This window comes from Onychomys torridus, chromosome 20, assembly GCF_903995425.1.
Source record: "Onychomys torridus chromosome 20, mOncTor1.1, whole genome shotgun sequence".
Classification (NCBI taxonomy): domain Eukaryota; kingdom Metazoa; phylum Chordata; class Mammalia; order Rodentia; family Cricetidae; genus Onychomys; species Onychomys torridus.
This window is the reverse complement of record NC_050462.1, coordinates 34029679-34057457: the sequence shown is the minus strand read 5'-3', so window position 1 is coordinate 34057457 and position 27779 is coordinate 34029679.

Below are 27779 nucleotides of genomic sequence, written 5' to 3'. Positions count from 1 at the left end.
CAGCCCTAGAATTCCAGTACTTGAATTGTTCATAATTAGAAAATGCATATATTTGGACATTGTGCATATTGGCACAACCCTTGGGAATTTAAGGGGAAGTGACAGGAAGTTATTAATGTCATGTGCCTCTTCAATCTAGCACTTGCATGTGTGTGTGTGGTTCATGTGCATGTATGTGCATGTGTGTGGAGGCCAGAGGTCAAGGTTGGATGTCAATACTCTGCAACCATCTACCTTGTTTTATGAAGCAAGGCCTCTCAGTCAGTGGTCTGGAGGTTGTTGAGTGGGCTAGGCTGGATGGCAGGCATCCCAGTACCTCTACTTCCCAGTATTACAAGAACACATCACCAGCTTGCCTGTTTTATATGAGTCATGAGAATTGAACTCAGATCCTTGGGCTTATAAGGATTATAATCTATCTCTTATGATCTATCTCTCTAGCCCTCCAAATTATAAGTTGAAAAAAAGGCTCCCATGAAGGTTGACATAGTTTGAGCAATTAAGCCTAGAAATGATGAATACAGAGAAGTGTACCATCCAGACTCCGCTTTCCAAAAGGGCTTTTTGTTCCAGTTGGTGGGATGCTTTCAATGGACAGACTGCAAATACTGCCTCAGCATCAGAGAACAAGCAATGTACCCCAGACTACCTGCATGACCAGTCGTGACCAATGCCTGTTGTAGACTTTCCACTTTGGGACATCACGGGGCAATGGTGACCAAACCCTGCTTGAATCAGGTCTCTCTTGACATTGACCTACTTTGTGGTGTGACTTCTTTTCTCTGGCCAGTCCTCCTCCTTCTACATCCCAGGAATGTCACCTGCTCACAAAGTTTTGATTCAGAGTCAGCATCCCAAAGAGCCTAACCCTGAGATACAGTCAGGACCTGGAGGAACGCAGTGAGATATTGAGAATATGTCACCTGACATGAAAGGTCAAAGCAGCAGATATTTAGGCCTTTTATTCTGAGACCCTACCCCTCTTTACTTGCATTAAATCTAGCTTTTTAAAACTACTTCATCTTAGAGAAGTAGCACAATAGAATCATTGTTAAATATTATTTTTAAAAATTTCACAAGCATCTATCACTTAAAGGAATGTTATCTTTAGTTTAAGAAGGCCTTTTGCTGGGGGTGATGGCCCAGTGGGTAAGAGTACTCACTGTGTAAACACAGGGACCTGAGATTGGATCTCCAATGCCTACATAAAGTTACACATTGCCAATATATCTGTAACTCTTGCTCTGTCCTTGGCAGAGACAGGAGGATCCCTGAGGCCTGCTGGCCATCTATTTAAGTAAACACAATGAGCTCTAGATTCAGTGAGATACCCTGTGTCTCAAAGGATTAGGCTGAGAGTGGTAGAGCATAACACTGATGTCCTCTAGTCTCTGCACATCGTGTAGCCCCACCGCATGCCTATCCGCCATATACATAAAGAGAGGGGAGCAGATTGAACCTGCTTACAAGGAAAAGAGACTAATATGTCAGGAGGTAGCTAGAACACCAGTATAGACACTATCAACAGCCTATCTTGTCTAAGACATTCATTTAGAGTTAGAGAAAAGGCTTAGAGACATATGTGCTGATGCACATTTATGCATACACATGGATACCGGACATTGATGTCTAGTATCCTTCTCAATTCCTCCCCACCTTAATTTTTTGGAAAAGAGCCCTGGATGTGGAGTTTGTCAGTTGGTTAAATTAGCTGGCCAGTGAGCTCTAGGAATCCAACTGCCATTGCTTCATCATGTAAGAGTTACAATTAGGTACTGCTGCGCCAAGCTTTTACAAGGGTGCTGGGGGGGGGGTGTCTGAATTTAGGCCCTTGAGGTTGTACGGTAAGTACTTTACCAAGTACTTAAAGTGGTAAGTACTTATCAAGCAAGCCATTGCTCCAGCCCAGGAACATCTGTTTTTGTTTTTCTTGTTTTTGCTTTGTAGTGTATCCGCAGTCTGGATTTTTCCATTAAAGGGCTATTATTTGCAGATTTTTTTTTTCCTGGTGAGAATGTGAGTTCTTTAAGGGTACTGACTTGGTTTGGAAACAGTGAAGCCAAGATGTAAATACATGGTTGCTCTGTTTTCAAGGAGACACATAGAGAATACTGAGAGGGAAGTAGAGAAGAAAGAAAGGCGGAAATGTTGCTCACTTATTTGGCTTTTTAAGTGGCCACTCCTGTGTCTCAGCACTGTGTCCCTCAACTTCAAAGGTTCTGGGGGAGTCTTTATAAATCCTCTCCTAGTTGTCACTATTTGAGGGCTGTGGGGGAGACTATAGGAGGCTGTGTAGACAGGGAGTTGTTATTCTCTGGCACTTCCAGATGGCTACACTCTGGTCAAGGTGATTTGTATAATAGTTCCTCAGGCTCAGAGATGCAGGTAGTCTTAGGTAGTAGCTGGAATACAACACACTTGTGAGATGCAAATCACATGGGTGTGAGGAGAGACATCGCCCATTGGCCACACAGGCATGGCTGGCTTCATCCCTGTTTCCTTGCTCTGCAGCGGGTGTGACACGTTGTAGGCACTTACTCTCTGTGTCACGACTTCCTTAAATACAGGCTTAAGCTTTCCTCAGTGGCTCTTGTATTCGAGGGTCCCAGACTTGGAGGCCTGAGAAGATAAATGCGTATGGGTCAGGTCATCTCTTGTTTCTGGAGGAGGGAAGGGAGAGTGGATGAGGCACCCTTAGCCTCCATTCTTAAAGATTAATGTAATACTCTGTTTTTCTGATAAGCTCCAAATTAAAGTTGGAAATTGCCTCATGCAATTCAGCAAGGTGCATACACAAGAAGGGGGGAGAGAGAGAGAAAAAAATTCTGATTAAGGTTTTATTTGCTGACACTTCTTAACAATTTATGTCCAAGTGCTAGTTTGCTAATTAATGGCTGCTCAAGAAATGCCATGTGTCAGCAATGAATCACTTACTTTATTCGCTCTTCAATGGTTCTATGGATAATGAGCAAGGACAAGTCATATAATTAAAGCTGAAAATAGTCTGGCTTTGGGACAGAGGTCTGTCAGTAGGGAAAGGATCTATTTGTCAGCATTCATGGCAGACTGTGAACAGTTAAACTAGCCAAAGGCAGAAGAAAGGACTTCCCTGACATATGTCGGTACACCCCAATAGCCAGAGATAGAGCAGGTAGACCTAGCTTCAGGGACCTTTAAAATAGGGAGGCAGAATAGTACCTTTTACTTTGCCTCTACACCTTTCTCTGTACTTCCTTTGTACTACCATACTAACTTTCCATGGAGTTGGGCTGTAGATATTGGCTTCTTCCAGGTCACAGTTAACAAACATAAACATCTTCATGCTAGACAGCAGGGAGATGATTCTTTTCACTTAAATTTGCAGTCGAGGAGTCTTCTGCATCTGTAGGTATTGCATCTGCAAAGTGATCAACTTGGAATACGAAGCTATTTGGGAAAACATTGCTGCTGTGTTAAACGTGCTCAGATTTTTTTCTTATTTCCTTAAATATAGGACAGAATGGCTGATTTATGCTGTATTATATATTATAACTAAGGTAGATATGAGCTAATGTGTGTGGGAGGATGTGTAAAGGTGACATCCAGCACTAGGTCACTTTATATGAGGGACTTGAGCATCTGTAGCGTTTGGTGTCACTGAAGAACATTGAAACAAAGCCATGGTAGGGGCTAACTATACTTAAAGGAAATAATACCTGGACTTGAGAATCACATGAAGGAAGTGAGTCCCAGTTTTCAGAGCCACGTGGTCCTGGGGGACATTTCTCAGAAGAATGTAGGTAAACAGGACAGTACGTGGGTAAATAAATTCCAAGTGAACAGTCTTGATGGGAACTGCCATTGTAATTCTGGAAATAAGGAAAACTTGGTACAAGTGGTTGGAGAGGAAGGACTTGAACGTGAATTTGACTTGTGAGTACACAGAGAGGGAAGGGTGGTTTGGATAAATGTCGAGTGAATAAGGTACTGAGAAGATTGGTTCAGCAGGAGCAGGGCTGATCTGTTTGGAAGCAGAATGCAAATAGAGGGGAAAAAAAAAAGGATATGTATAGCTGTAAATGCCAGGCATGGGCATAACAACAGAATTTGAGCTAGATGATAATTTGCATCATAATAATGGTTACAATAACAAATACCTACATAGCATTTATTCTCAGACTAGGGCTCCTATAAGTGCTTCATGTAATTCTAACTGTTTAATCCCCACACTAACTCTGCAAGTACAATTGTGTTTGTGTGTCTATGTGTATTTGTGTGTGTGTGTGTGTGTGTGTGTGGTGTATTTATGCTATGTGCAGGTGTGTGTGTATTCACATCATGTGCAGGTGTGTGTGTATGTATTCATGCTATTAGCAGGAGTGTGTATTTACATTATGCACAGGTGTGTGTGTGTGTGTGTGTGTGTGTGTGTGTGTGTGTGTGTGTGTATGTGTATTCATGTTATGTGTGAGGGGTTTGTGTGTGTATATGTGTGTGTATTCATGCTATGTTCAGGGGTGTGTGCATGTGATATGGTATGTGTGTGTATTCATATTATGTGCAAGTGTGTGTGTTTGGTGTGGTGTGTGTGTGTGTATTCATGTTATGTGCTGTGTGTATGTGTGTATATTCATGTTATGTGCAGAGGTGTGTGCATGTGGTGTGGTGTGTGTATATACATATTATGTGTAGGTGTGTGTATATTTATGCTATGTGTAGGTATGTGTGTGTGTGTGTGTGTGTGTGTGTGTGTGTGTGTATTCACATTATGTGCAGGTGTGTATGTGTCTCTGCATAAGCACAGAGGCCAGAAGAGGGTGTTGCCTGCCTTCTATTATTTTCCACCTTATTGTTTTAAGGCAGAGTCTATCATTGACCAAAAACTCACCATTTTTCAGCTAGGCTGGAGGCCATTAAGCCCCAGGCATCTTCCTGTATATATATCTCCCCCCCCCCCCAGCCCTGCTTTAGTTATAGACTTGTGGGCATAGCCATCCCTAGCTTTTTAGGGGAACAGAACTCAGGCCCCCATGCTGGCACAGCAAGGGTTCCTATGCTCTGAGCCACCTTCCTGGCCCCTATTCTTGTTTCAAAGAGAAGTCAACTGAAGCCCGAGCTTACATGGTCAAGGTCATATGACAGGCAGCAATCTAGCTCTACAGCCTATGCTTTCCATTGCTCTGATAATGATAAAGATGATGTATCTTGAGCTCTAGGTTTAGTAACTTCTGATATGTAAGTTCTACCTGCTGCAAATTCTTTCATTTATAGTAAATCATTTGAGTTCCATAACAGCCCTGTGGATCAAATAAAGCAGTTATTTATTTCTATCCATATTTTACTTTTGAAGCCGTTAAGGTTTACACTTCTCATCACAAGTAATTTTTGCAAATTCATTTGGCTGGAAAGTGTCTGGAACTCAGGCTAGAGTTCAGAGTTCCTGAGTCTGGTAGGTGTTTTTGCTTCATTGCTTAACTGTTAATATATTGCTGGGGCATCCGCCATCATAATGGCGGCTTGGGAAAAGTGTATACAGATGCTTTCGGGGGCTGTGAGGAACAGGAGACAGAGAGAGAGTGTCAGAGTGTCAGAGTGTCAGAGGGAGAGAGAGAGAGAGAGAGAGAGAGAGAGAGAGACAGAGACAGAGACAGAGACAGACAGAGACAGAGAGACAGAGAGATAGACAGAGGCAGAGAGGCACACAGAGAAAGATACACAGAGAGGCACAGAGAAACACACAGAGACACACACACAGAGACACAGAGAGAGACAGAGACACATAGAGAGTTTGAATAGTGCTATTTGCCTTTCAAATCAGAAATTTTATTTTTAATTTGAGAAATTAAAGTAAATGGCTTCTGATTTCCAAAAAGTGAAACTAATCATGGTCAGATATTTTCCTAGGGGAAAAATCATTTTAAACACTGAAATTACCCACTTAAAAAAATTAAACATGGCAATCTTATGACTTTTTAAAATATGTGGGAAAAACACTAAAATGTTCTTGTTCTAAATTAATTTCAGTGAAAAAAAGAGGTAAATAAAAGAATCAACTAGGAGGAATAAAGGAGAGCCAACAGAAAATACAGAGAGAGAGAGAGAGAGAGAGAGAGAGAGAGAGAGAGAGAGAGAGGAGAAATGTATGTTGGAGAGAGGGGAGGACAAAAATGAGATTATATAAATGAATGAACTTGCTGCATATATAACATACATATTATATAATATATTGGAACCACTGTACAGCCATCTCTATCCAAAGGACTCTACACTTCACTACAGTTTTATATTTATTGCTGTTCCATCCACCGTAGCAAAATATTGGAACCAGTCCATACACATGCCCAATACATTTTCAGGTGTATTTTAGCTTGGAAAGTCCAAAGTAAATATGTCTATATTGTTGATCTTCAGGGATCTTTGCTTGTTTGAAACCTGACTCTATTAACTCTACTTTTGTTTTAGATATGGTTTTGATGTGTTACCTAGGCTGGCATTGACTTGACAATCCTTCCACATGCCATGTGCTGACATTATATGCAAGTACTTCCGAGTCTGGCTTATACATCACACTCTTACTGGGATAAGTAGTATAAGAAGATCGAATATAGTAGACATTCCTATATTGTAAACATACCCATGACTTATGTATTCCTTCCATTAATGAATGAATTCAACAGACAACCATTGAACACTTTCCATTTTTTTTGTATACTAACCTAGGTTGTTCTGGGCATTTCAGTGAAGCAGAAAGACAAGCATTTTTCTCTATGTTATGGTGTTAATCTCATCAATGGCCCATAGGGCATTATCCTCTCCAAACAATGGGTGATGGATCTGAAATTTGTGAATCAAACTGTGACCTGAACTGAATATACAATTAGAAAAACATCCACTCTGAGACTGCACAGAATTAAGACAAACCCTGAAGCAATTCTTAACGTTTATAGATGCTCCATGCACATTCTAAGTTTAATCTAGTCATGGCATCTCTATTGTAATTTTTTTTGCCAAAACACATGAACCTTACAGAGCAAGAGTACAATTTGTCATCTGTCATATGGACAGTCTAGTGGTATACTTTTCCAGAACATTTCCCACGAAGCATGTTGAAACCTAGTGTGGTGGTTTGAAGAGGTATTGCCTCCATAGACTCATTGTGTTTGACTGCTTGGCCTATAGGGAGGGGCACTATTGGGAGGTGTGACCTTGTTGGAGGAAGTGTGGAGGTAGGCTTTGAGGTTCTATGCTCCAGCTACACCCAGTATGGCACACAGTCTCTTGCTGCCTGTAGATCCAGATGTAGAATTTTCAGCTGCCTTTCTAGTACCATGTTTGCCTGCACACCAACATACTTCTTGCCATGATGAAAATGGACTAAATCTCTGAAACTGTAGGCCAGCCCCAATGAACTGTTTTCCTTTATAAGGGTTGCCATGGTCATGGTGTCTCTTCTCAGCAATAGAAACCCTAACTAAGACACCTAGACTACATTTTAACTTACTGTTTTTAGACAGTTTATTTTTCTTCTGTGTAACTGAAACTGGTCTTGCACTGGCAAGATATTTTCCAGTTATCTGGACCCTGCTTATTGTTGACTAAAGTCTATTTTAGGTCATGAAATCTCTAATGCCTGTGGAGTTAATTTTCTTCTCAAATTTGAGAAGCAAAAGTCAACCATCTAAATATATACGAAAGTGCTTGTTTTACATGACTTCCCAGGGAGATGTAATTGTTTAGTTACCCCAAGTAGGACACTGACAACAGACCAAGAAATGATCACAGCCAAGTCCAGGTTGATGAGCCAATGAGCTTATTGGGTTGGGCTACTTATAGGAGCATGTGTCAGGGCTTATTTAGAGTAACACATGTGACTCTGTGGTTAGTGCATCAACAACAAATCCATCCCAATGTGGATTCCCTGATGCTCCCTGGCCAAGTGGCCAAAAATTTCATAAGAGAGTCTTCCAACTGCCAGCAATTGTTTAGTGCCTTTATCACCTTGGGGAGGGGTGTCCCAAGTCTTGTTTCATGAGATTCTGAGTCTTATGAACCTTTATCTTCCTTCCAAGAGGCAATGCTTCAATTCAGAGGAAATAGCTACACACCTAGGGAAGACAGAAATTGTGAGAGCCCCCAGGGTACAGCTGTAACTGTGTCTTCATTCACTGGACTAGATATTTTTGATTAAATGTAAGGAGTTAGATGAAGGCTCTCTCACTGAAGCCTCCAGAGGCAACAAATTGCACCTCCCCATTTCCTATCTTCTATATTGGTTTTGCCTGGAGCTAAATCCTAAAGGTGCCCGTGGCATTTGAAAATGCCAAATTTTCAACCTTCAAAGCTACTGTGGTTCTTGAATGACTGACTGAAGTTTTGCATACCACAGAGAGACTCTGCAGGACTGAGGCATGCCAATGACTTTGATCATATTTTAGGAAGCTAAAATGAACCCATTGTTTGTTACAAGTCCTATTTAAGCAATTTTTTTGAAATCTATTTTATGAATTGACTTAAATTTATTGAAAAATGTATTGCTGCTTTATTTGTTAAAGGACTATCTACTCACGTCTCTGAAATCAGGTATTTAATAGTTCAACTGATGACATGGCCTTTTTGTTTTGGCTGTTCTCTGTTGGCAGTGTCTCAGAGTTCAAGTACAAGGAAGTGCCAGTATTCCAAATTACAAAATTATGGCCTCCTGGTGAAATGCCAGGCATAGTCCAGAGATGGCATAGCACTAATTTTCAGTTGGTCTGACTTTGGTAAGATGTCTTGTTCCATGTCAGTAACAGAAAAACAAGTATGATTTGTTCAGGAAAATAAAAGTCATTAGAAATGGAATTGATTTTCATTTCCTTGATGACTAGCACAGCCAGTTCTTAAATTATTAAGGGGGTTTCTTCAAAAATTCAAAACAGAACTACCACGTGCTCCAGCTATACCACTCCTGGATGTATATCCAAAGGACCTCAAGCCCCACCACAGAGACACTTTCACATCCAGATTTATTGCTGTTCTAGCCGCAATAGCAAGGAACTGGAATTGGCTTATAGGTCCAGGAGCAGATGAATGGATAATGAAAATGTGGTACATATACACAATGGAATTTTATTCACCTGTAAAGAAAAATGAAATTACAAAAATCTCAGGTAAATAGATGGATCTAGAACGTGTAATATTACGCAATGTGGCTCAAACTGAGAAAGACAAAAAAATGCATGTTCTCTCTTATAAACATAGCCTACACACACACACACACACACACACACACACACACACACACACACACACACCCTTCTAGTTTTGAAAAGCCCAAGACTGAATGTATGTTCATGTTTCTTTCTGTTGACTGTAGGTTTTGATGATGTTGCCAGCTCCCTTCCCATACTGTTAAATTTTGCCTTATATTCTATCATTCTTTCAAACATGTTAGGGGGGGGAATGCTCATTACCACAGGCTTACTAGAGGTTTTAAAATGCACCTGAACACGGGGGTCTCATGAATACCTGTCAGTGCAGAAGTTTTCAATGACCATAATCCCATTTCTAATATGTCTATGTTTCTCTTTCTATCTGTATGTGGATATAAATGAGGTAAGGTTTGAAAAACTAGACCACAGAGCATGAGAAAGTAAAAAGAAGTACTGAAGAAGTGGGCAGGCAAAAGATCACAGGTAACGCAGTGGTAGAAAGGGCTCTGGAAGAAAGAGACTTTACTAAAATGCACTTCCTTAGAAAGTGCCATAGGGACACGTAATATCTTCTATGCTGATTAAAAATAAATAAATTAATCAGTTGTGGAGTGGAGTTGATTGCAGATTGGTAGAAGTATGTTTCATCTAAATAGATGGATTTGTAACAGTAACATCAGTTAAGGATCTCACACATTGGATTTTCTTGTTGTGGTAACTGCTATGGCAATCAGAAGAGTTGGTTGACCTTATGCTTTATCCGGAATAGAGGAGAGAGGGAGGAAGCTATGGATGGCTTTCCATTTGCACAGGTGTTTACAGAACAATCGTTGGATAATGTGATAGCTCTTAAGAACTCGGAGCACTGATCCACATTCCCCCCCCCCCTCCAGACTACCATCATCCTATTTGCAAAATGGACAGACACTGTTTATTTTTTTTTTTGTAAGTCGTCAACTCAGCTAATGTGAGCGCTGGCTTCTCTGATGTTTTTGCTTTAAGAAAGTTGCATTAATGGAGGGCAATTATGGTAATTTGAATTAGGAATGAAATTATGGTAATTGAAGACTTCTGCGCTGACAGGTATTTGTGAGACCCCCGTGTTCCGGTGCAGTTCAGAACTGCTATTAGGCCCGTGATAATTAGCATTGCCCCCCCTAAAATGGTTGAAAGAATGAGGGAATATAAAACAAAATTTGACAGTGTGAGACGGGAGTTGGCAACAACATCAAAATCTACAGTCAACAGGAAGAAAAACATACATTCTGTCTCGGGCTTTTCAAGAATAGAGAGGTGATGAAAAATCAGCTTTATCTGGGGCAGTGGGCGAGGCTAAGCATTTACATTGTGGGTCCACAGTATAGTGCCATTTGTAGCAGAACGGTGCAGTATAGAAAGCCATTCTTGTTTCTGGCTTTATTTCCATATCAAACACTCACAGAGGGGTCTGTCAGCCCTCATAATACAGAGGCACAGAAAGCTACAGCAAAACGAGATGACTCGTTGCGTGATGTTCATGCAGCCATTCTGCAAACACTCCTAACTGCCCGTCCTGAACCAGCTGTTTGGCCATGTGCTTGAAATCTAAGTAAGATGAAGTTCATACCCTTTCAGAGATGTTTCCATTGAGTGTAGGAATCGTGATCAATTTGGTCCCATCTTTTTTTTTTTTTTTTAATGAATGTATTTTTCCTTTGAAACTAGTATTTTTCTATTAATAGATTTCCTTATTTTGCAGTATTATAACATAATTACAGCATTTTTCCTTTCCATTTTCTCTCTCCAAACTCTCCCATGTACCCTCAAACTTGCTGTTTCAAATTCATGGCCTTTTTTTTTGTTTTGTTTTTAGCTCTGACCCCCAAGCAACTTTATTTATTAACATACAAATAAAATCACATTTCAGTACAAATAAATTCTTACCATATTTAACCATATTTCCCCCTTTCTATTTTAATAAAAAGAAAAAGGAAAAAGTTATAACTAATATAAGAAAAACTATATACAAAAGTACAATAACTATATACAATATACCTAAACAATGTCTAGTCCATTTGCATTTTTCAAATTCAGAGAAAATAATTCCATTACCTATCTTGTTTTGGTAAATCCAAAATGTACCTGATTCACTTTCTATCCTAACTTTTATTACTAACAGAACTTATAACAAATTTATACACTTTCAAATTTATACACTTACACCTTTTTAGTGAGTTTCTTTTCTGAAATTCTTGATAAGGAAAACTATAACTATCTAATCTTCAACTCCCTCAGAGACCTAAGAAGGAAATAATATTACCCAAAAAAATAAAAACAGGAAGTGCATGCAAGCAGCTTCCAAAAAAATGTGAGTTGACAGAAACAGCCAGCTGCCTGGACAGTCACCCGAGGTTTCTCCACAGTGTTGGGGCATCATCTGATCTGGCCCAGAACTCCCATCTGAACCAGAGGTGAGTGCCTGGGGTCATACCCAGGGAGGCCTGTCCCTAGGTCCCATCCCTGAGCACCAGCCATTCCGGGGAATACCTGCCCAACTTGGTCCCAGTTTTTGGCCATTGATTGGGGTCCCTGTAGGAAGGTTCCCCTTCTCCAAGACCCCTGGCAGACTCTGCAATCTCCACGCCCTGCCCCCACACCTATCTGCCAGAGACCCCTGCCACTTCCTGAGACTCTTTTTTTTTTTTTTTCTCCAGACAGGGTTTCTCTGTGTAGCTTTGCACCTTTCATGGATCTTGCTCTGTAGACCAGGCTGGCCTTGAACTCACAGAGATCTGCCTGCCTCTGCCTCCAGAGTGCTGGGATTAAAGGCATGCACCACCACCGCCCTGCACTGAGACTCTTTTCCTTAAATTTGTTGTCATTCACACACACACACACACACACACACACACACACACACACACACAATGTGTGTGTATGTTTGCTGTATGAAAGCATATATGTGTATACAGGTCTGACCATTTGATATCAGATGAACAATAGATGTGTTCTTGTAGCTGGGGGTTATCTCCAGTCCCGCTCAGGCCCGCAGCCACTCAAATCCAAATAACCACACAGATGTTTATATTATTTAAACTGTTTGGCCTAATGACTCAGGCTTTTTGTTATCTAGTTCTTATATCTTAAACTAACCCATTTCTATTAATAAGTTTCTATGTGGCTCATGGCTTACCCGTATCTTGCCATCTGTTTCTCATGTCGGCAGCTGGCAGTGTCTCCTGACTCAGCCTTCCACTTCCCAGAATTCTCTTCTCTCTTTGTCCCGCCTATACTTACTGCCTGGCTACTGGCCAATCAGCACTTTATTTATTAACCAATCAGAGCAACACATTCAAAGCATAGAGAACATCCCACAGCATGTTCTTCCTTGGGGAAGACTATTTCTCCCACTCTTGGCATTCCTTAGTGGTCTGCAATTTTTTGTCTTGGGTCCAGGCTTCCTGAGCTTCCCCACTTCCATGTTGGCATGTCGATTGGTGTCATCTTTCTTCAGTTTTTGTTCATCTTTGTTTGTTTATTTTTTCATATTTTTAAATAATATATTTATTTTATAATTAACTTAATTTCACATATCAGCCATGGATTCCCCCATCCTCCCTCCTCTCATTCCCCAGCCCTTCCCCCAATCCCCCCCCCCCCCACTACCACCTCCTCCAAGGCAAGGTCTCCCCTGGGGAATCAGCCCAGCCTGGTAGATTCAGTTGAGGCAGGTCCAGTCCCCTTTTCCCTTCACCTAGGCTGAGCAAAGTGTCCCATCATAGGCCCCAGGCTCCAAACAGCCAGCTCAAGCAAAGGACAGGTCCTGGCTCCATTGCCTGGGGGCCTCCCAAACAGTTCAAGCTAATCAACTGTCTCACTTATCCAGAGGGCCTGGTCCAGTTCCATGGGGGTTCCTCAGCTATTGGTTCACAGTTCATGCATTTCCACTAGTTTGGCTATTTGTCTCTGTGCTTTTTCCAATCTTGGTCTCAACAATTCTCGCTCATACAATCCCTCCTCTGTCTTTCCAATTGGACTCCCAGAGCTCTACCTGGGGCTTGGCGTGGATCTCTGCATCTGCTTCCATCAGACCCTGTATGAGGGTTACTCTGAACCTGATAGAAGAGAAAGTAGGAAGTAGTCTTGAACACATTGGCACTGGAGATCACTTCCTAAATATAACACCAGTAGCACAGACACTGAGAGAAACAATCAATCAATGGGACCTGTTGAAACTGAGAAGCTTTTGTAGAGCGAAGGACATGGTCAACAAGACAAAGCGACAGCCTACAGAATGGGAAAAGGGCATCACCAACCCCACATCTGTCAGAGGGCTGATATCCAGAATATATAAAGAATTCAAGAAATTAGACATCAAAATGCCCAACAGTCCAATTAAGAAATGGGCTATAGAACTAAACAGAGAATTGTCAACAGAAGAAGCTCAAATGGCTGAAAGACATTTAAGGAATTGCTCAACATCCCTAATTATCCAGGAAATGCAAATCAAAATGACTCTGAAATACTACCTTACACCTGTCCTGTCAGAATGGCTAAGATTAAAAACACTGAAGACAGCTTATGCTGGAGAGGATGTGGAGCAAGGGGAACTCTCCTCCACTGCTGGTGGGAATGCAAGCTTGTACAGCCACTTTGGAAACCAATATGGTGCTTCCTTAGAAAATTGGGAATCCATCTCCCCCAAGACCCAGCTATAGCACTCTTGGGCATATACCCAAGGAATGCTCCATCACACCACAAGGGCATTTGCTCAGCTATGTTCACAGCAGCATTATTTGTAATAGCCAGAACCTGGAAACAACCTAGATGCCCTTCAACTGAAGAATGGATAAAGAAAATGTGGTACATATACACAATGGAGTACTACTCAGCAGAGAAAAACAATGACATCATGAGGTTTGCAGGCAAATGGATGGAACTAGAAAAAAAAATCCTGAATGAGGTAGCCCAGACTCAGAAGGACAAACATGGTATGTATTCACTCATAAGTGGATACTAGATGTAAAGCAAAGGATAACCAGACTGCAACTCACAACTCCAGGGAGGCTACCTAGTAAAGAGGATCCTAAGAAAGACACAGGGATCACCCAATGACAGAGAAATAGATGAGCTCTTCATGATCAAACTGGGGGTGGGGGAGTTAATGGAGAGCAAGTGTTGGGGGAAAGAGAGCTGGATCAGGAGCAGAGTGGGAGAATGGAGATGGAGATACTATGATGAATGAAGTCCCTAGGGGAATAGGAAGAAGCAGAGTGCTAAAGAGGTCCCCAGAAGTCCACAAAGATATCTCCACTGTAGACTGCTGGCAATGGTCGAAAGAGTGCCTGAGCTGACCTGCTCTGGTGATTGGATGGCCGAACACCCTGGCTGTCATGATAGTAATAGGTTCTTGTCATCAAGTTCTGCAGGATAACTAACAGCAAATAACCTGTATTGTTGGATGCCTATGGGCTATCATCTGCAAACAATTTCAATAAAAATAGCTCATTCTTGACACTGGATTTTTTATTTGTTCACCCGAGGTATCTAGTAGCCCTGTTATAGGATAACTAAATTTGAACTTTTTCTTTATGTACATGTTTTATTTTAGGATGCTTCTGCAGGAGTAGTTTTTCATATGACATTTTCAGAAAGTGTTTAATATTCTTTATCCCTCCCTGTCAGAGCCTTAGCACTGCCTTCCCATCCCATTTAAGCCTTCTTACTCCACTATTCTCTTTCCCCATTTTGTATCACCATGTTCTATTTTCCATCCCTTGAAATAACCCCTTTCCCATGGCCTCCTACTAATTTTAACCTCTATGTGTATTTACAAAGAAACACACATATCTAGTAATTCCAAGACCACATCCTCAAAGGAGAGAAAAACCTGCAGCGTTTGTCTTTCTGAGAATGTGTTACGTCACTCATCATGATTATTTCCTGCTCTGTTCATGTATCTGTGCATTTTAAATTTAGTTTTTCTTAAGCTGGTTAACATTCCCCTGTGAACATAGATCATGTTTTTCTTGCTGATTTATCATTTGATGGGCATCTAGGTTGTTTCTATTTCTGTTTGTTCTATTTTGAATAGAGCAACAATGAACATGGATGAGCAAGAGTCTCTCTAGCAGGCTGTAGAGTCTTTCGGGTATATGCCTAAGAATGGTATAGCTGGATCATAAGGTAGATGTATTTCTGGTGTTTTGAGGGACTGCCACACTGATTTCCATAGTGGCTGCACCAGTTTATACTCTCGTCAACAATGAACAGGTGTTCTCCTTTCCCCACATCCACACCAGCATCTGTTACCATTTGTGGTTTTGGTCTTGGCCATCTGACTTGGGTAAGTTGAAATCTCAAATTAGTTTTGATTTACATTTCCTTGATGACTAAGGAGGTTGAACATATTTCAGAAGAATTTCCCAGCTACTTGTATTCCGTCTTTTTGAGGACCCTCTGTGTGGTTGCAGGGCCCATTTTAAAAGCTGAGTTGTTTGTTTCATTTGCAAGAATGTTCATTCTCTCCCCTCAGGATACTGCTTGAAGTCTTAGCTAAGACAATATTACAAGTGAAGAAAATGAGGGGATCCAAACAGGAAGCAAGGAGTCCAAGTATCCTTATTTGCAGTTGATCCATTCTATCCATAAAAGACACTCAAGACTCTACTGCAAAACAAATGACAGTTGATAAACACATTAAGCAAAGTAGGAGGACACAGCATCAACACATAAAAACCCTTAGCGTGCCTATATACACAAGGCAAACACACAGAAACAGAAGTCAGGGAAACCATTCTGTCTGTAACAGTCTTGGAAATAATCGCACTAAGGAAGTTAAAGACTTATTCAATGAAAACCCAAAGACCACGAAGAATGAAATTGATAAGACACCTGAAGATGGAAACATCTCCCATGCTCATGTATTGATAGTAGTCCTATTGATGCAATACTCATAGAAATTTCTTCAAAAAAATTGAAAAACAATCTTAACTTCTATCTGGAAATATGAAAGGCCCAAAGATAGCCAAACCAATCCTGAGTAATAAAACACTGCTGGAGATATTACCATCCTAGATTTGAAGTTTTTCTACAGAGCTGTAGTAATAAAAGCAGCATGCTACTGGCATAAAACAGAACAGACTCAATGACCAATGGAATAGAATCGAGGACCACCTATAACCCTTCATTCCTACAGCTATCTGATGTTTGACAAAAAGCTTCCGTATACATATTGAATGCATATTTGAGAAATGACAATATCCTCAGTGAATGGTGCTGATGAAAATGAGCTAACATATAGAAGGACAAAGCTAAATCTTTATTTCTCCCTTGGTACAAAATTCAAATGGATCAAGGACCTTTATGTAAGATGGGATTTCTTGAATCAGGGAAAACAGAGGGTACGTTTGAACTTGCAGGCACAGGAAAAAAGGATTTTCTGAATTGTACCTCATCACAACAGGCACAAAGACAAATAACTGATAAATGGGACCTCCTGAATCTCAAGTTTCTGCACACTACAGGACACCATTACTTAAATAAGAGTCTGCCTATACAGTGGGGAAAAAAATCTTTCCACCTGTCCATCTGACAGGGGAGCAAGCAGTTCTCAATCTGTGGGTCATGACCCCTTTGGTCTTGCACACCAGATACCCTTCCTGTATATCAGACATTTACATTATGATTCATAAGAGTAGCAAAATTACAGTTACAAAGTAGTGACAAAATAATTTTATGGTTGGGGGTCACCACAACATGAGAAACTGTATTAAAGAGTTAGGGCTAATGTCTAGAAAATATAAAGTACTCCATCTTGCTTATTTTCAGACAGGGTCTGTCATAGCACCTGAAACACTCTGTTTCAAGGAGACTGGATGTTCACTGAGGTCTTGGGTTCCATCTGTTTTTACTTCTCAATGCAGACATTAAGAGCATGTGCAGCCTTGCCTGGCTTATAAATAGGTGCTAGGGATTTGAACTCAGGATGTTTTAGTGGCTCAGAAACCAGCACTCCTCCTTAGCCATCTCCTGAGCCCAGTAGTGTAACTTTTCAACCTTTAGACTTGGTTTCTGTTTTGGTGATTTTGTGGTCTATAATCAAAAGTTAGAGTACCTATGAAGAAGCAAATGCTTGGCTTGCAAATAACATAATACTTGACAAAAACCTGACACACACACACACACACACACACACACACACACACACACACACACACACACACACGTATACACATGCGCTCACACATGCATGAATATTTGTGTGTGACTTAATACACATAACCAGCAATTTTATTTGCTAGTGTAGCAGCTCTTGGATTTTCTGAGCAACCTAGAGTCTTGTTCCTTCTCATCTTTGTTGTCATTGACCTCCATTTCCTTTCAAACTCAGAAGTTGAAATCACTTGAATCTGAGGATGAGGCTGTCAGGGGTTTTCTATGCACTCTGAATTGCCTTGTTATTTGATGTTAAGTTCTGGATAGCCTATCTCTGACAGGAATACAGTCCCTGGAAGAGAAATTAAAATTGTCTGGCAAGAGTACCATCCCTGGAAGAAAACCTGAGAACTCCATCTATCAAATATAATTAATTAAGTAACTTGGGTTCGTAGATAAGCAATACACATTTGGGCTCTAGGGAATGTTATCACTGTTGTTGTAGAATAGTACATTTTCTATGCACTGTGTGTAAATGATTTGCATACACAAAGAGGGAAGGAGTAGTGATCTGTAACTATAATAGGACCTGATGTCCTATAAATGAGCCTAAATGGCCAGTAAAGATTTTTGTCACTGTTTTAAGTGGGGGAGATGATTGAGAATAGGGTGAAAACCCAATTTGTTCCAATGAGACTATGTCCTATGATGTTGGCAAGTTTAGTATGTCTCTTTTCCCATCAGTCTGGAGCAATCTGTTTTTGTGGGATGTCTTGTGCAGACCTTAGTACAACAGAGGATAATTGACCAAGTCAACTTTACCAGTCAGTGCCTGTCATTACCAGCTATTCTCTGTCCTCTATGAGGAATCTGAGCCACAAACCAGTTATCAGAGTCCTTTTTCCAGGCAACAATTGTCTTCTGGGTGTTGAACGTTAACTCATGTTACAGATGTGATTGGAACAAGTAGCCTATCTCAGAGAACAAGGAGACTGCTTTTATTGATAATGCAATTTCCACACTCTGACAGCTTATGATAGACACATGATTGTGCACATGGCTTTCTCAGATTGGTGAAAAAAGAAGGAAAGCTGAAGGGGTGTCTACTGTGTCATAACGGTCTCTGCTCAGTTTCTCCTACTCTTGAGTGAGAAAGGAAACACACACAAAAAAATTCTTCAGGATTCAGAAAAGCTACACATGTATTTTCTTATAAGTAGAAAGCAGAATGATATAGTTTACTGTCCTGGGAAGGGACCGTCATTTGGGAGCATGAAAGAACAATTGACAATTATCTCCATCGCTCTAAAGTCTATGGAAGAGAAATGGCAACCTTTTATTACGAAGCACTTTTAATTAAGTAATTAGAAGTAAGAATGTGAGCCCTGGCTGGAAGGTTGTCAGAAGGGAAACAGATTTCTGGTCAAGTTTGCTGAGCTTGGAGGCTGCTGATGAACTTTTGAGATAATAATTAACATAATACTTCTGAGGGATTTTTGGCCTTACCAGAAATTATTTTTCTCAGCCTCATTCTTTTTTCAGATGAAATAATAATGTTTAGCACTTAGCCAGCGTCTTTCATTCCAGTGAGTCCCCTGGCTCTTAAACAATTTTTCTGTCTCTACATGTGTGACTATGTGTCTACACAGAGTCATTTCAGTAACCCCACTGGGTAGTACACTGCAGCTGTTCAGTATAATCTTGTACAGTGTTGGGGAACATTATGGAAAAAAAAATTGAAAACCCTGTGTTAATGCTCTAGGAAAAATCTGGAAGGCATGAATGTGTGTGTATACCAAAGCATTTGCTTGGCTTATACCTACTCTTGCTCTTAATATATAAGGCCCAGAGTTTCTGGAACCAGGAGGGGAACTGTGAACTCAGTCTTAAAATATCTTTTGAAATACATTGCTGTCAGCAGCCAAGCTTCCTGATGCTGTATTAGGGCATCCATTCAACAAGGATGTAAAGCAGTGTAAAGCACTTCATCAAATTGGCAATATGCCTTATGTAGCGTGCTGTTTTCCATAGAGGCCCCTCACGAGGACTGGCCATGTCTGCTATTTAGGTTTTAGGAGCTGATAAGCAACTGTGATTAGCCATTCAGATTTCATTCACAAAGAAATAGAATTATTTAATTGCTTAAAAAAGACATGCATCACAGCATTGGGATCCATGGAATTTCAAAAAAGTGACTGCTTTCCCTAAGCAGTGCAGTGCTTGACACACAGTAGGTAGTATTCAATGAGAAAATGCAAACTTTGACTTCCCAATAATAGCCCTCATGTTTTGTGTGGTGGTAAATTCCTTGCAATGCACTCTCACAGATATTAAAAAAAAAACAAAAAACACAAACCCTCATTCATATTATACCAGACTTAATTTGATGTTGCTAATGTTGGAAGAATCCAATGTAAGAAATTCATTATAATGAATGTGTTTTCATTTCTCTTTGGCAAGCTGGTCCTCGCACTAAAGGCTGCTCTGCTCCCACTGTGCTGTGTTGAAGCTGCTTTGCTCAAGAGACCCTGTTCCCTGTGCAACTGTCTCTTAACTGAACTCTGTGTTCTCTTCCCACTTTGTTGCACTTTGAATCAGCTTTCTGATCTACATGTCCTCATGGGAAACAGTAACCCCTATGGTTATGGTAGTATAGGAAGCCAAGATGTATGGCTCATTTGTTGGTTCCAAAGAGAAGTTGAGTTGGGTAGATTTTGGAGTTAGGCTGGTCATAGTGGCTCATGCCTGCAGTCCCAGCACTAAGGATGTCTGAGTTTTGCTGTGAGTGTGAGGGCTACATGGTGAGTTCATTTCAGGGCAGCCTGGGATACAGAGCAAAAGCCTGTTTGAAAACAAAACCAAACCAGAAATGAAAGTTAGAGATGTGGGGAAGAGCCCTGGCCACCAGGTATCTCAGTGGACTAAGGTGCTTGCCACTGAGTCTCATAACCTGAGTTTGATCCCTGAGACCCACATGATGGAAGGAGAGAACAGACTCCAGGAAGTTGCCCTCTGACCACCACACAGGTACTGTTGTATCCATGTACAAATAAATAAGTGTGCAAAAGAAATGTGGGGGAGGATTTCCAGCTACCAGGGCAACTGAAATGGCAAAGAAAACATCAGTTAAATGCTGACTGTAGCAGGTCAAAGTTATGTTCAAATAATGGTGGGTCAGAAAAGAGAGTCTAATGGCAGCTGACTCCCCTTAGCCCTGTGGTGAAGCTGAGATGATGTGAACATCTAGTGAGGGCAGGACATCTCCGAGAAAGATGGACAGGGAATATCAAGTATCATAGTGACCACTCCTTTTTCCATCTGCATGTATTTTGTGATGAACACTTTTGTTTCCTCTCCTGACTTCAATGGGTTCTTGCTCTTTACAATTCAAAGAAGTCAAAAGAGATGTTTGCTCATAAGAGTAGAGTGACCCAGTGACCCAGAGTTGGCAAGCTTGTGTTCCTCTTCCTGGTAGGTTGGTGGCAATACTAAGTACTTCAACTACTAACATTCTGACGGGAGTGTCTTTCCACACCAACACTCGATCTCTCCAACTTTCTACACACCTAGTGCCTCTCTCAGAAATCAACTAAACTCTGACACCATTGTATCAAACTCTGTAGGTTTAAGGGCTTGATCCTACAGACTGCCATCACTTCTGGCATCAGGCACTAAGCAGCCAAAACACCTACATTTCTATCTGACTGTAATTTCCACCCCTTTCTGGTTCAATAACCTGCTAGAATAATTTCAGAAACCCAAGAAATCACCTTTCTCCATCATTACCAATTTATTGTAAAGGTTATAAATGAACACCTAGATGAAGAGGTCCCTGAAGGAGAGGGATGAGAACCTGAAGGGTTCTAGCCACAGAAGCTTATGGAGTTGGTACACTCCACCCACCTAGTATGGGGTATGTGTGTCAGGGGAGGTGTATGACAATCTGGAAGCTTCCATGATCTCATCATTTAGTGGATTTTAAAGGTTCCATTATGTAGGTATGATTGACCATCAGTGAGTAACTCATTCTCTAGCTCCTGCTGCCCCATTCCCAGAGGCTAAGGAAGGGGCTAAAAATTTCATCCTTCGATTCACAAGGTTGGTTCCTTTGATTAAGAGCCCCATCCTGAAGCTATCTAGAGGCTAATGAGGAGTTACCCAAGTTAACATAATTTAGATACATTTGAACAGGGCTTATTGTGAAGGACATTTTCTTATAAGTTAGACTGTGCTGTAATCTCAGGAGTAAGACCAAAAATATAGTTCTTAATTGTATCATGGTACTATATGATTGATGTTATGTTTCTTTAAAGGTAGTATCAATTATCTAATGACCTGGGCTGATTCTAAGTCACTACAGTGCTTTGTTGCTGCTCAGAATATGATTGACACCAGATTCTTTGAGCTTTCAAAATTTGTATTCCAAAGGAGATTGTTGTTTGTGAAGGTCTACCTTGAAGTTTGGGACCAGGATATCTTCTGGCTTTCCCAGTCCCCATGGTTACCTTATTATACCAGAGTAAGTTGTAGCTCTTATATTTGGAGAAGTTAGAAGTCAGGAGTGATGCCGTCTTTCAAGTTTTATTACACACACTCTTGGAGCTACTGTTTTGTAGGATGAAGAACAAAAAATGGAGTATATTGTGATTCTAACTTGGTTGATCTCATCTTTTTTCTTTCTTGGACCTATCCACAACAGTAATTTTAAAAGAACTGAGAGTTAGGGGTGGGGATGGGGAGTTAAATCTACAGGTACTCACCTTCACTGCAAACATTTGTTAAATGCAGGAAGTGATTTTTGTCGACCTTATGGAGATGCCATAAGGTCCAACTGCCAGAACACATTCCCTAGTGAGCCCCCAAATACAGATGTACATTTTATTCTGCAGGACAGAGATTTTCCTGTCTCTGTGTATCTCACAAGTGTATTCTTTAAGATTCATTGGTATTTTCTTGGGTGTGTTTCCTTCTTGGGAGAGCCCATTGTTATGTCCACAGAGAATGATCTCACCAATGTTGAAGCCTCCAAGTCTTTCTCTATGTGTATTTTTCTGGATTCCAACATTAATCTACCAAATACTTCATAGGCACACCAAGGACATTCTAAATGTATATAGATTAAATTCAGAGATCTGTAAATCATGCAAGATGTGGAGACAGTGAGGAATGTACAAAGCAAGGAGGGAAAAGGGGTCCAGGTGTGTATGTCTATGCTCACATTTCCCAACAGTCTACTGATGATGGGCTATGTTCCTTTGAATTATTTTGATGATCTATTCCTGCAGTGTCAGGGCTAATACAAGAGAAACTTGACAGGATCTTCAAAGCAGAAGTGTGGCAGTAGTCAGATGCTAGTGAAAGGACAGATGTTCTCTCATGACTTGCCAGCTGACCTGGCCGGTATGGGACAGGATCAAGTTGGTGCCAAGGCAGCCACCCCCTTTCCCATTTCTTTGCCTTACTCGGTGTAGAGTCTCTAGATCTTAGCTTTGGCTCTATGGTGAAGAATTCATATATTGTGAATGTCACTCCTACTCCCCCAAACATGGAAAGGATGAGAGCTCTAGTTTGTCCTCCATTCCATTCTCAGAAGTTCTACTTCACCAACCACATTTTCTTCTGGACTATTGGTCCTTTGTACTTCAAACTCAGTCCCAGAGGCAGAATTCATAGCTCCTAAGACTACTTAGGGTTTGTTTTGTTATGACCAATTCCTTATTTATTATGTGTTTATCATGTATCAGGTGAAACATTAGATGAGATATGCATATATACCACTGGAACTACAACTAAAATCAAGATATTGAACATTTTTTTTTTTTACCACCTCCAAAGTTTTGTTATGTCTTGATACAACCATTCTTGTCCAAGCAGCCACTGATTTATTTTATAGCATTGTGCACTTTTTTTCTGGAATTCCGTATGGTAGAAACACACACACACACACACACACACACACACACACACACACACACACCCATACACACACACACACTCTCCCACACACCTCCTTCTATTTATATTTCTGTAATAATAATAAATTTGAGACTTACCAAGATGCTACACGTATCAGTGGTTTGTTCCTTTTTTTTTTTTATCACAGAGAAGTGTGCTATTGTACAGTATGTAATGCTACCCATAAACATGCAGTGAATAACAAACCATTGATATTCAGATGGTAGGGATCTTGTGTGTATTAACCTTCAGTACATCTGATATATAGTGCCTGTGAATCAACCTACAAACACAGATAACTGGGGTTTGTATCACAGAGGTTATTTATGAATAATTAGAACTGCTAATGTTCACTCATTTATTTGAAATATAAAATAGTTTCTAGGATCTGTTCAAATGAAGATGAACAAGTTATTGGGCTTGTTAGATGAAGATACAGTACACATAAGAAGGAAGACTAGATCTGGGTAGGGCGGTAGATCAAGAGAGAGGAGTCCTTGTACTTACGAGTAGGTGGAGAGGTTAAAGAGGCACCAGGTCAGGACTACCTGGGATTTAAAATATAAACAGGCCACGGATCTATTTACCACAGCATTTTCAGTGTAAGCCATTGTAAACCTCATGTTTCTATGTCATGTTCAACTGAGAAATTATATATTTATTCTTATTAGCACTATCATGAAACATTTAGCTAAATTCTAATTACTGCTATTTGTAGCAGTGCCGTGACTGTTACAAAGATTTTGAATTGTCTAATGTTTACTTAGGAGTATATTTTTGGAGAGGAGTAGGTAGGGTTTTAATATATATATAGTTCAGGATGGACTCAACCCCATCATCTTCCTACATCTGCCTTCCAAGTGTTGGCATTATTGGAGTATATCACTACACCTACTTAAATAGGCTAGACATTAAGAAGCAAAATTATCCTAATAAAGAGAAGCATTTTTATGTTTTTAAGGTTTTCAAATGTTGAATCATGATGGTATGCTTAATATAAGTCTTTCTTAGATACATTATTTTTTCCTAAATTACTGCTATTCAATTTGTTAATATTTTAGTTAGGACTTGACATTTATCTTAAAATTATATAATTTGTTTTCGAGTGCTTTATTTTTTTATCACTGAAACTGCAGTTACTCCTTCACTCTAGAATGAATTCATGAGTAGTTTTATTTTTATGTTTTATGGAACAGTTTTACTCTTTTGAAAGTATTTTGTTGTACTAATATCTCATCTTCCAACTCTACAGTGGAAGAGATTTCTTTCAGATTATATTTATTATTATTTTTTAGTTATAACTTTGCTTGTGTTCCTGTCACTTCTCTAATTACTTGACCTAAATGCTTATCTCATAAAAACTGGACACCAGGAGCCCATCATAGAAGCCGAACACATTCTTGGAATTAAAACAAGTCTGTGTTACCAAAGAAGTACTTGATCCAGAGAATTGCTTGGTCTTCATCTACTGTCTCCAATTCTCTCCTCCCCTCTGTCATCTATTCCTATGCATGGATTATATGATCTTCCACTCATTGTCTGCACATCTATGTGCAATCAGGCACCTCATAGTAACATTTCAGTCAGTGATGAGTATGTACATGAGGCTAGCTATGTACAATTGTATTGCCTACTGATGTCAAAGTCTTCTTGGCTCATGTAACAACCCTCTGGTAGTCACCTGATAAATGCATCTCTGCTGTTGAATAACATGCAACTATGCTTTTCTGCTTGGAGATTATATAGTTTTTTAAAAAATACTTTAATATATAATATATAATTCTGGAGCTAGATAGAGTTTCAGGAGTAATGGACGGAAACAAATAAGTCAAGACAGACAAAGTATTTAGCCAATGGCTCTCAATATGGTGAGCATCAGATAAGACTAGGCTGGCCTGGAGAGATAGGAAACAAATGAGATGATCCCTAACATTTCCTCACCTTTCCAGGGTACAAGGCACCAGGAACCATAGTAGGAATGCTATGCTTTGAGGAACTGGGAAAGAGCAGCCAGGGAGAGCAGCTGGAGAGGAGCAAGCACAGATGTGTGGGAGCAAGCTCCATGGTATGCAGCGGACTGGTGGTCAGTATGTGATTGTGAGAGACTAGCTGGGTTGAGGGAAAGGACCTTCAGAGATGAGGAGGAGACCCTGTGCTTTGCACTCTTTCCTGGCTGAAAGCAGTGTCTTTTCCTATCTACCACCAGGAAAACTTCATAATTCTTGGCACACCGAGAAGATTACAGAGAAAGTTCTTTTCTCAGTTGTGGAGAATAGTAGCCCTGGAAATACCATGGCCCTATTGTTTCCTAGCAATAAGTTACCACCTTGTTGGTAGAAATGACTGAAGTGTGATTTCCCTGCATTCCAGAACAAATGCAGCATACAAAGGCATGCAGAAGACTCTACGAGGTAAACGAAAGAGCTGGCACTCAAAGATCACCAGGCATTCATAGAAGCATAATGATATGATCGACAGCTATTCTCTTAAATCTGGACAAGACCTGGCATAGATTATAAATTTCCACATTGGGACTTTAAAATCGGTATTAAATTGTGACATATGTTTTAAAAATTAAGTAGAGATGTAGATAATTTTTTAAAGGGAAAAGATTTAGATGATCTACAGAGAAATCAGAGTGTGGATTATATAGAAAAATTGGAGTTTAAAACTCTGAAGTATGTAAGATAAAAATTTCCCTGCATGGAATTAATACTAGAAGGGACATTGCAAAGGAAAAAAAAAACTAGTGAATTTGAAAGCATTACTATAGAAACTACAAAAGAAAATAGAAGAAAGGGGATTAAAAAATGAAAACAGCATCAGCTATCTGCAGGACACTTTCAAGTAACCCAATGAGCATGTAATTGGAATCAGTAACACGGGGAGAAACAGAAGAGATATCTGAAAAAATAATGGGCAAAGAATTTCCAAACTCAACGTGCAATATCCATCCACAGAATTTCAAAGAACACCTATGATGGGAAGAGAAAGAAAAACAGCTTCCAGGTACATCACATCCACATTGCCCCAAACAGGTGTTCAAGAGGCGATATGAAAAGCAGGCAGAGAAAATGTCATAGTATATATGGAGGAACGGAGACAAGTGTAACATCAGATTTGTCTTTAGAAACATCTCCAAAGTACTGAACAAAAAAAGTCCCCTTAGCACTCTATGCCCAGCAAACATGACTCATCCAAACAAATGGAAGTCTATTGCAGACAGACAAACCTGGAAAGATTTATCCACTAGCACACCTGCAGTAAGTGAAATGTTGAAGGAATTTCTTTAGGCAGAAGGAAATGACAACACATGGAAATATAGATATAGAAGAAGAAATGGAGAGCACTGGGGAGAGTGGCATGGCAGATTTGATCATTATTATTAAATACCGTTGAGCCATGCTTACAGAGCTGCTACCAAAGTCATGAGTTCTTATATGAGCTCCAGCATATATCCAACAATAGAAATTTGGAAAACCCTTCTTGTGTCCTCTTGTGCATCTGTGTAGTATTTCCCAAGGACAGATATTTATTGTCCAACTGGCATTGAAAGAATATTTCTGTATGACAAAACATTCCCCAATATTATAATATACTATATATACATATAATATATAAAATATAATAAATATTATATACTATAATATTTCAGAAAGATACTTCAATTGTATTATTTTTTTGATTTAAGACAAGACAGGAAGGACCACTCTGACAGTTAATGGTCAATATAGTATCATAGGTTCTATATATTGGAAATAAGTAACTGGTGAATATGCTTTTTAAATAGGTAAAAGTTCTATTATTTACAGACAAAATAATTATTTTATAAGAAGCCCAGGAGAGGCCTGTAAGACTGAGTGATAAAAAATTCAATAGTGTTTCCATGTAGACCTATAAGAATCAATTAAAATAGATATCATTCACAGTGGAATAAAGATTATAAAGTATGGGGTGGTGGTGTAGGGAGAAGGTGGGGGGTGAGAGGGAGGAGGAGAGGGAGGGAGAACTGTGGTTGGTATCTAAACCGGAAAACTTTTAAATAAAAAAGATTATAAAGTAGTTAATAAATTGCAAATAAAGTGAGCATGTGGCTTTAGTGGACAAATGTCTTAAGGGAATTAAAATAATAATAAATGCAAAGATAGGTCATAGTGATTGTTGGAGCAAAAAGTCATATTAAAAAATCAGTTTTACTTCAAATTGTGAATCCAGTGGTAGTTCTGAAAAATAGTAGGTGTAGTAGATACCACTGAATAGTAACACATACTGCAAAGTCATATATACAACTATAGTGTGGTACTGATAATGAGACCAGCAAATAGGCTAATATTAAAAGGGAAAAATGATTATTTATCATAAAATTTCCAGGTAGATGAAACAAACAAACAAACAAAACAAAACAAAAAAACATGTATTCTATAAGAGACTATTGCTGTATCCTTGGAATCTGGATTTACTAAATGAGATAAAACAAAAACAAACCAACAAACAAAAACAATCACCACAAGCCATCCC